This window comes from Suncus etruscus, chromosome 12, assembly GCF_024139225.1.
Source record: "Suncus etruscus isolate mSunEtr1 chromosome 12, mSunEtr1.pri.cur, whole genome shotgun sequence".
NCBI classification, from domain to species: domain Eukaryota; kingdom Metazoa; phylum Chordata; class Mammalia; order Eulipotyphla; family Soricidae; genus Suncus; species Suncus etruscus.
The window spans coordinates 89,266,593-89,275,972 of record NC_064859.1 but is presented as its reverse complement, the minus strand read 5'-3'; the positions used below and the strand labels follow the sequence as shown (position 1 = coordinate 89,275,972).

General features: G+C 45.1%; 1 non-coding gene across 1 annotated transcript; it reads left to right on the top strand.

The window, feature by feature from the left end:
* Positions 1-235: 235 nt before the first annotated feature.
* On the top strand, positions 236-342 carry LOC126025074 (U6 spliceosomal RNA). Its single transcript, XR_007501121.1, has one exon. It is a non-coding gene; the product is annotated as a U6 spliceosomal RNA (small nuclear RNA).
* The last annotated feature ends 9,038 nt before the right edge of the window (positions 343-9,380 follow it).

The following is a 9,380-nucleotide window of genomic DNA, read 5'->3' as shown; positions in this document are numbered from 1 at the left end:
GATTTGAGTATTCAGAGAATGTTCCCCAGACATACAATTAACTAATCTTTGATAAAGGAGCAAGAAATCCAAAATGGAACAAGGAAAGCCTCTTCAACAAACGGTGTTGGCACAACTGGTTAGCTACTTGCAAATAAGTGAACTCAGACCCCCATCTAACACCATGCACAAAGATCAAATTCAAATGGATTAAAGACCTCGATATGAGGCCTGAAAACATAAGATATATAGAACAGTGCTCGCTTCAGCAGCACATATACTAAAATTGGAATGATACAGAGAAGATTAGCATGGCCCCTGCGCAAGGATGACACGCAAATTCGTGAAGTGTTCCATATTAAAAAAAAAAGATATATAGAACAACACATAGGTAAAACACCATATGACATTGATACTCAAGGAGGAAACAGCACTCTCCAAACAAGTGGAAGCAGAGATAAACAGATGGGGACTATATTAAGCTGAGAAGCTTCTGCATCTCAAAGGAAATAGTGCCTAAGATACAAAGCCACTCACAGAATTGAAGAAACTATTCACCCAATATCCATCAGACAAGCAGCTAATATCAAAAAATATCAAGGTGCTGACAGAATTTAATAAGAAAAAATATATAATCCCATCAAAAAAATGGGGAGAAGAAATGAACATTTTCTCAAAGAAGAAATACAAATGGCCAAAAGACACATTTAAAATAAATGCTCCACATCACTAATCATCAGGAAAATGCAAATCAAAACTACAATGAGGGGGCCAGAGAGATAGCATGGAGGCAAGGGCGTTTGCCTTTCATGCAGAAGGAAGGTGGTTTGAATCCCGGCATCCCATATGGTGCCCCGTGCCTGCCAGGGGCGACTTACTGAGCATGGAGCCAGGAGTGACCCCTGAGCGCTGCCAGGTGTGATCCAAAAACCAAAAAAAAAAAAAACCCAGAAACAAAAAACTACACCACAGAGATTGGCACACATCACAAAGAACAAGACAATCAGTACTGGCAGAGATGTGGTGGGAATGTCATCTACTCCAGTCTTTATGGAAAACAATATGGAGATTCCTCCAAACACTGGAAATTGAACTCCCATATGATCCAGCCATTTCTAGGGATATACCCTAGGAACACAAAAATACAATACAAAAATTCCTTCCTCACATCTATTATGTTCTTTTTTAATCAGGAAAAAATATATTCTCATTTCTGGGAGGGAGGGAGGAAATAATGGAAGGTGTTTTTATATGGAGGTGGGATCTTTTATTTCTGGCTCTGTGCTCAGGGAATAATCCTGGTGGCATTCAAGAGACTATATGTGGGGCCAAGAATAGAAGTGGGGGGAAAAAAAAAAAGAATAGAAGTGGATCTTGGGGCTGTGGAAATAGCACAGAGCGGGTAAGGTGCTTGCCTTGCACACGGCTGATCCAGGTTTGATCCCTGGCATCCCATATGGTCCCCTGAGCTTGCCAGGAGTAATTCCTGAGCACAGAGCCAGGAAATGGCTCAAAAACAAACAAAGTAAACAAACTAAAAGGCATGATCAGCCGGATATCAGGGCGATGTTCCTATCCTTTTTTATCTCTTAGGCCTGCAAGAGCTATATTGGCACAAGGCTGAATTTTCAGATTTTCCTAATTTCCACTGAAGACAGTGTTTAGAGTTAGGGCTAGCTCCATCCCAGAAGCTTCCATCATTCCTGCTACTGATATCAGAAACCACCACACCCACACTGTCCTCATTCTGGACGACTGGAATGTACTTAAACAAACATATCAGACTGAGGAATCTGAACATTTCAGGAAGAAGATGATTATGTCTCTGTTTCTGGCCACTAATTCTCTCCCAGGAGTCTTTGAAAGCGATTCACTTGTTCCTGTCGCTGTTTTACACTGATGATCAAAAATACATGGAAAACTTCCTTGCCCCATCCATGATCGAGTAAAACAAATTTCCTCCCACGTCAACACTTAGCTTTTGTTTGGTTTGGGGTGCTGGCTACACTGTGCTATTTTGGACCCATTCTCTGCTCAGTGCGGTGGGGATCACTTCTAGTAGTGCTCAAGGAGCCACAGGAGTGCAAGTGTTGAACCCCTGCCTCCTGCATGCAAAGCACGTGCTCAGCTCACTGAGCTATCTCCTGAGCTCTGGGAGAAATTTTGTTGCTTGTCTGTTGGTGGTCTCCCAGGTAGAGTTCCGTATTCTCAACTGACCAAGTAGGGGACTCAATGGTGATAGTTTTAAGGATATGGTGCTGGTGCTGCTACAGAAAGAGTCTAGGAAGAGGTATTAGGAAGCACTTATGTCCCAGCCTGTAACTGTTCACTTGCTCCTTGGTCAAGATCACAACTGGGATGGGATAAGGATTTTTTTTTTTTTTTGCGATGAGAAGGGATCATACCCATGGAGTCCTGGGAATTACACAGAGCTGTGAATTTGAGCCCAGGATTCCTGTAGGCAAAGCCTGTGCAGTGCACTAGTTTTCTGGCTTGAGGCCACAGTAAAGTAAAAAAATTGCTTCATGGTACCAGTGTGATAGCAAAGCAGTAGGGGTGTTTTGCTTGCACACAGCTGACCAAGGACAGACCTGGGTTTGATTCCCAGCATCCAATATGCCCTCCTTCTCCCCCCCCCCCCCCCCCCCAAGCCTGCCAGGAGTAACTTTTTTTTTTTTTTTTTTTTGGTTTTGGTTCACAGCCTGCGTTTGCTCAGGAGTTACTCACTCAGCTGTCTGCTCAGAAATAGCTCCTGACAGGCACGGGGGACTTTATGGGACACCCAGGATTCGAACCAACCACCTTAAGTCCTGGATCGGCTGCTTGCAAGGCAAACGCCGCTGTTGCTAATCTCTCCGGGCCCCAGGAGTGATTTCTGAGCACAGAGCCAGGAACTGACCCCTGAGCGTTAATGGGTGTGGCCACCCCCCCCAAAAAAAAGAAATTGTTTCTTGGTGTAGACTCTAGGATTGCCTAGCTATTGATCCTCAAATTTTCATACCAGGAACCAAAGTCCATACCTTCAGTCAACCTCTAGAGGAATGTGGTTACAGGCAATGGAGATCACCACAAACTAAAACACTCTTTGGATGTAAATATTTTGGGTCACATCCAGCATGCCTGGGAGCTACTCCAGCTCTTAATTTGGACAGGGGGCATTTCAGGCAGTGCTTGGGGGTGGAGACAATGCAGTGTTGAGGATCAAATATAGGCCTTATGTGTGCATTCAACTAATGGGAACATTGTCTCTGGCCACCTCAGAGCAGCTCTCGGAGGGTAGAGAAGGCACACTTTGAATACAGACATCTACAAACATATACCCCCCACATACACATACAGAATTATTTGGAAATACTTAAATATTTGGTAATTAAAAAAAAAGAAGTGAAGAAGTGATCCTGGGGCTGGCGAGATAGCATGGAGGTAAGGCATTTGCCTTGCATGCAGAAGGATGGTGGTTCGAATCCCCGGCATCCCATATGGTCCTCCGACCCTGCCAGGAGGGTAGAGCCAGGAGTAACCTCTGAGCACTGCCAGGTGTGACCCAAAAAATAAATAAATAAATAAATAAATAAATAAGTGATCCTGGGGTCAGAAGGATAGCACAGAGTGTAGGACATTTGCCTTGTACACATTTGACCTGGGACAGACCTGGGTTGAATCCCTGGCATTCCATATGGTCCCCCAAGCCTGCCAGGAATGATTTCTGAGCACAGAGCCAGGAGTAACCCCTGAGCACCACTAGTGTAGCCCCCCAAACCAAAAATCAAAAGAAAAAAAAAAAGAAGTGAGTCTGAAAAATCACAAACTAAATGGTAGAAGATATGTATTGTGCTTCCTGATCTGATAGACCAATGTGGTTGGTGCTATTGCTAATTTCCCACAAGGGTCCTTGTATGTTCTTGAGTCTCTGGATTCATTCCCTTAACTGCGGTGGGATTAATAACCAGGGAGAAAACAGTTTTACCTTGAACACGAGATGCCCCGATGCAGACGCTCAACACACACAAACACTCAAGATTTCTTCATCAGCCTTAAACATCCATCTCCACTTTCTTTCATCTTGAGCCCAAAGAGCTCCTCAAGTTAATTATGCTTTGAGCCAAGATTTTGTGCCAAACGCCTCATACCCAACCATTAATTATTATATTCTAAGTAGGGAAAGTTGCCACGTGCGCTATGATGTACGTGTCATAAAACTTGGTTCTTGCTCCTAGGCCTCACCCAGTTAAATTTCTAAAACACATCCATTCAGATGGCACACTTGCTCAGATTTAAAACAAAGCTCAACTTGAAAGGAGAAAAGTGTCTCGCAAATTCCCTACAAAGTTACCCACAATTTTGATCAGGATATGTTGTTTGGGGGGGTAGAAAAAAATTTTTTTTGGTTTTTGGGTCACACCCAGCAGCACTCAGAGGTTACTCACTGGTTCTATGCCTCAGAAATCACCCCTGGCAGGCCACAAGGATCATATGGGATGCTGGAATTCGAACCACCGTCCTTCTGTATGAAACGCAAAAGGCCTTACCTCCATGACTATCTCGCCGGGCCCCAGAAAAAATTTTTTAATTAATCTTCTAAAAACATATCACTGCCACCGCTCAAGGAAAGCACGTTGAATTAGAGAACACTGGATTTGATACAATTTCAGCTATGATTTATTATCTTAAGTGGAGAGATTTAGATTGCCTTGTCTTGATACAGGCAGGAGGGAGGAGGAAAATGGGGGGACATTGGTGATGGGAATATTTCAATGGTGAAGGGGGCAGTTCTTTTTTTTTTTTTTTTTTTTTTTTTTTTATTTGTGGTTTTTGGGTCACACCCGGCAGTGCTCAGGGGTTACTCCTGGCTCCATGCTCAGAAATTGCTCTGGCAGGCACGGGGGACCATATGGGACGCTGGGGATTCGAACCGATGACCTCTTGCATGAAAGGCAAATGGCCTTACCTCCATGCTATCTCTCCAGCCCCGAAGGGGGCAGTTTCTTTATATGATTGAAATCCAACTACAATGATGTCTGTATTTAAGGTGCTTAAATAATTGATATTATTTAAAAAAAAAAAAAAAAACAGTCTTTAGGGCCAGAGCCGATAAGGCAGCCAGTCTGGGTTCAATCCCCCGGCATCCCATATTGTTCCATAAGACCATCGGGGTGATTCCTGAGTGTAGAGCCAGAATTAAACCCTGCACACCATCAGGTGTGGCCCCACAAAACAAAACTAAATAAAAGGATCGTCTCAAGCAGCACACTTTATGGCACCTAGACCCCCTCTTCCTTCAGTAATAATAGCCCGAAACTGTACAAGTATGTAGCCATACTTCCAAGACTCTTACAGACAGAAGGATACTAGGGATTTTTCTTCCTCATTCAAATGAGCCACAGTGGGCCAGCAGATAGCACAGGGGGTAAGGTTTTTGCCTTGCCTGTGGCTAATGTTTTGTTCAGTCTCCGGATTTGTAGATGACCCCCTGAGTACTGCCAGGAATGCACACTGAGGCACAGATCTAGGAACAAAGCCCTCTTTACAGCCAATAGAACCCCCAAAACTCAAAAACCAACTTTGTTAGACCCAGAGGACCAAGACACGTGCTTTGCAGACCCCCCCATTTTTGTTTTTTTTTTTGGGTGGGGCTACACTCAGCAGCATTCAGGGGGTTACTCCTGGTTGTGTGCTCAGTAATTACTCCTGGCAGGCTCAGAGGGACCATATGGGATGCCAGGGATGGAACCCCGGGTCTGTTACCAGTCCGCTGCATGCAAGGCAAAAGTCCTACCGCTGTGCTATCTCTCTGGCCCATGCTGACCCCCTTTTTTTGTTTGTTTCTTTTGTTTTTGGTGCCAAGGCAAAAGTCCTACTGCCTAGTGCTATCTCTCTGGCCCCCTTTTATTTATTATTTTTGGTTTTGGGGTCACACCCAGCAGGTGATCAAGGGTTACTCCTGGCTCTGTGATTAGAAATCACATCTGGCAGGTTCAGGGGCACCATATGAGATGCTGGGATTCAAACCACCGTCCTTTCTGCATGCAAGGCAAACGCCCCTACCTCCATGCTATCTCTCTGACCCCGATGGCCCCTTTTTGACCTCCAGTCAGCACCACATGGTTCCCGGTAGTACCAACCAGGGGCAATTGCCTGAGCACAAAGACAGGAGCACCCTTCCCCAACTCTGTCACCCCCCAGCATTGCTGGGTGTGGTCCCCAAAGAAGCAAACACTAGGTCAGCCACATGGTCTGGAAGATAGTTTTTCAAGGGCTAGTGTGCCTGCTTATAGTGTACCCCAAAGACCTCTGAGCACCGTTGGAGTGACCCCAGCGTTTGTTTTGAGAATAGCCTATCCACAAAGAGAACCACATTTTTTATCTAGATAAACTTGTGCACATATAGAAAACCTAAATCATTTTTATAAATGTATTTATTGGGGGGTGGGGAGATCCCAAGTAGTGTTCTGTAGTAGTGCTCTTGTAGGCAGGGTGTTAGGGGTTCACTCCCCCTGTAGTGTAAACCTGCCCATTCAGTACTAGGGGAGCAGAGATACTTGAGTCCAGCCATCCTGGGGAATACAAGATCTATAACCCAAACAGGAGGAGATGGGGGATCAAACTTGGGGATTTCAAGCATGCCAGCATGGACTTCCCCATGTCAACTTTAGACCGACAGATTCAGGTTGGTTTTTGTTTGTTTTGTTTGTTTGTTTTGTTATGTTTTAGAGCCACATTTGGTGTCGCTTAGAGGTTATTCCTAGCTCTGGGCTCAGAAATCGCTCCTCACAGGTTTCCGAGGACCATATGGGAGGCTGGGGATCCTGGTTCTTCTCTAGCTTGGCTGTGGTGCAAAGCAAATGTCCTACTGCTGATGCTATGTCGCTAGCCCCTAAAGCACCAGACTTGTGTTGGGGTGGTCACTTCAGGAAAGAGCTAAAGGCAGGCTGAGGGGTGCTGTGCAGAGAGTAAGTGCAGCACAGAACAGAGGCAAGAGACAGTTGGTACTGGCCTGCATCTAATGCCTGGCTCCCTTGGTCACCTCTGACCTCTGCTCACTTCTAAAGCCTCAGATAAATGACTCAAAGGTCGCTTAAGCCCTGTGAGCTGATTCTTTAGACTCCAACCAAACATCTAGCAGGGGTCTCAAACTCAATTTACCTGGGGGCCATAGGAGACAAAGTCGGGATGATCCTTGAGTGCAAAGTCAGTAGTAAGCCTTGAACATTGGGGGATGTGACCCAAACAACTAAAACAAAACAAAACAAAAAAAGATTCCTCTAGGGCAGGGCCACAAAATGTTGTACGGAGGGCCACAAACGGCCCACGGGCCATGAGTTTTGAGACCCCTGAAAGGGACTGCAAAATACCTATCACCAGTGGACACATGACAGAAGATAAGATGCTAGCCTTGTAAGAAGCCAACTCCAGCACAAAACCCCTGAGCCTGACAGGAGTGAACCCTGATCACAGAGCCAGGAATAAGCCCTCACCACAGCCAGCTGTTGCCCCCAGCGCTAAAATAAAACCAGAAATACTTATCGAAGGGCCTGGAGTGATAGTACAGAGGGTAGGGCATTTGCCTTGCATGTGGTTGACCCGGATTTGATTCCTGGCGTCCTATATAGTCCCCCCAAGGCACCGCCAAAAGTGATTCCTGAGTGCAGAACTAGGAGTAACTGGGGTGTAGGGTGTGGCCCCAAAATAAAATAAATCAAGAAAATATTTTAAAATTAAAAAACAAACTAAGAAGAAATACCTATTGAAGGAGAAAGAGAGGGAGGAGAAGAGGAATAGAGAGAGAGAGAGAGAGAGAGAGAGAGAGAGAGAGAGAGAGAGAGAGAGAGAGAGAGAGAGAGAGAACAGTAGGTAGGGCATTTGTCTTGCTTGCATCTGGTGCTCAGGTTTGATCTCCAGCATCCCATAAAGTTCTCCAATCCTGAAGTGATCCAATGAGCACAGAGCCAGGAATGAAAATCTTGAGCACTTCCAGGTATGGCAGGAAGGAAGGAAGAAGGAAGGAAGGAAGGAAGGAAGGAAGGAAGGAAGGAAGGGAAGGAAGGAAGGAAGGAAGGAAGGAAGGAAAGAAGGAAGGAAGGAAGGAAGGAAGGAAGGAAGGAAGGAAGGAAGGAAGGAAGGAAGGAAGGAAGGAAAGAAGGAAGGAAAGGAAGGAAGGAGGGAAGAAGGAAGGAAAGAGGGAAGGAAGAAGGAAGGAATTGAGGGAAGAAGGGAAGTATGGAGGGAGGAGGGAGGAAGGAAGGAAGGAATGAAGGAAGGAAGTAGAAGGAAGGAAAGGGAAGGGAGGGAGTAATGCTTGTTGCTCTGCTGAGGAGTGGAGGATACTGTGTGCCCCAATACAAAAATGTGAGAAAACCCTACTGGGGTGAGGAGGTTAGGGTGCATATCTTGCATGCATGGGACCCTGTTCTTGGTACCACAGGACCCAAGCAGTCCCTGCTCCTTGTTTTTTGTTTTGTTTTGGTCTGGCTTTTGGGTCACACCCTGGCAATTGCTAAGGGGTTTACTCCTGGATCTCCACTCAGGATTTATTCCTAGCAGGCTTGAGGGACCATATGGGAATTGCCGGGGTTGGAACCAGGTCAATAGCATGCAAGTCTAGCACTATATATACCATACCATACATATACTATACTATACTATACTATACTATACTATACTATACTATACATATACTATACTATACTATACTATACTATACTATACTATACTATACTATACTAACTATACAATACAATACTATACTATACTATACTAATACTATACTATACTATACTATACTATACTATACTATACTATACTATACTATACTATACTATACTATACTATTGCTCCGGTCCCTGCATTCTAGTATTAAACTCTCTGTGCCCACTACCAGGCCCTCCCCCAAAAACAAAGCACTGTAGGTCAGGAGAGACGGGAGGGTGTGTGTGGGAGGGTAGAGACAAAGAGCAAATGAAAAGTAAAGCATCAGCCTAAACTAAATGGGGCTGGAATTAATTCCTTTGGAAATTGAAAAAAAGCACCCCAGGACCCATCCTCAAGTGAGCAACTCAGAGACTTCCATTCTCCTCAGGGAGCTGGGCACTATCCTAACCTAGCCAGCATTTTATTTTTATTTTATTTTATTTGTTTTGGCTTTGTTTTTGAGCCACACTCGATAGCGCTGAGGGGTTACTCTGGAGATTTCAGGGTACCATTGAGGTACATCAGGGGATTGAACCTGGGCCTGGAGTGTGCAAAACAAGTGGTCTACCCACCGAACTATCTCTTGGTACCACCCCTTTCTTTTCTTTTTTTTTTGTTCTTTGGACCACACCCCGGGTGATTGCTCAGGGGTTATCCTGGCTATGTGCTCAGAAATCGTTCACTGACTTGGGGACCATATGGGACGCCAGAGG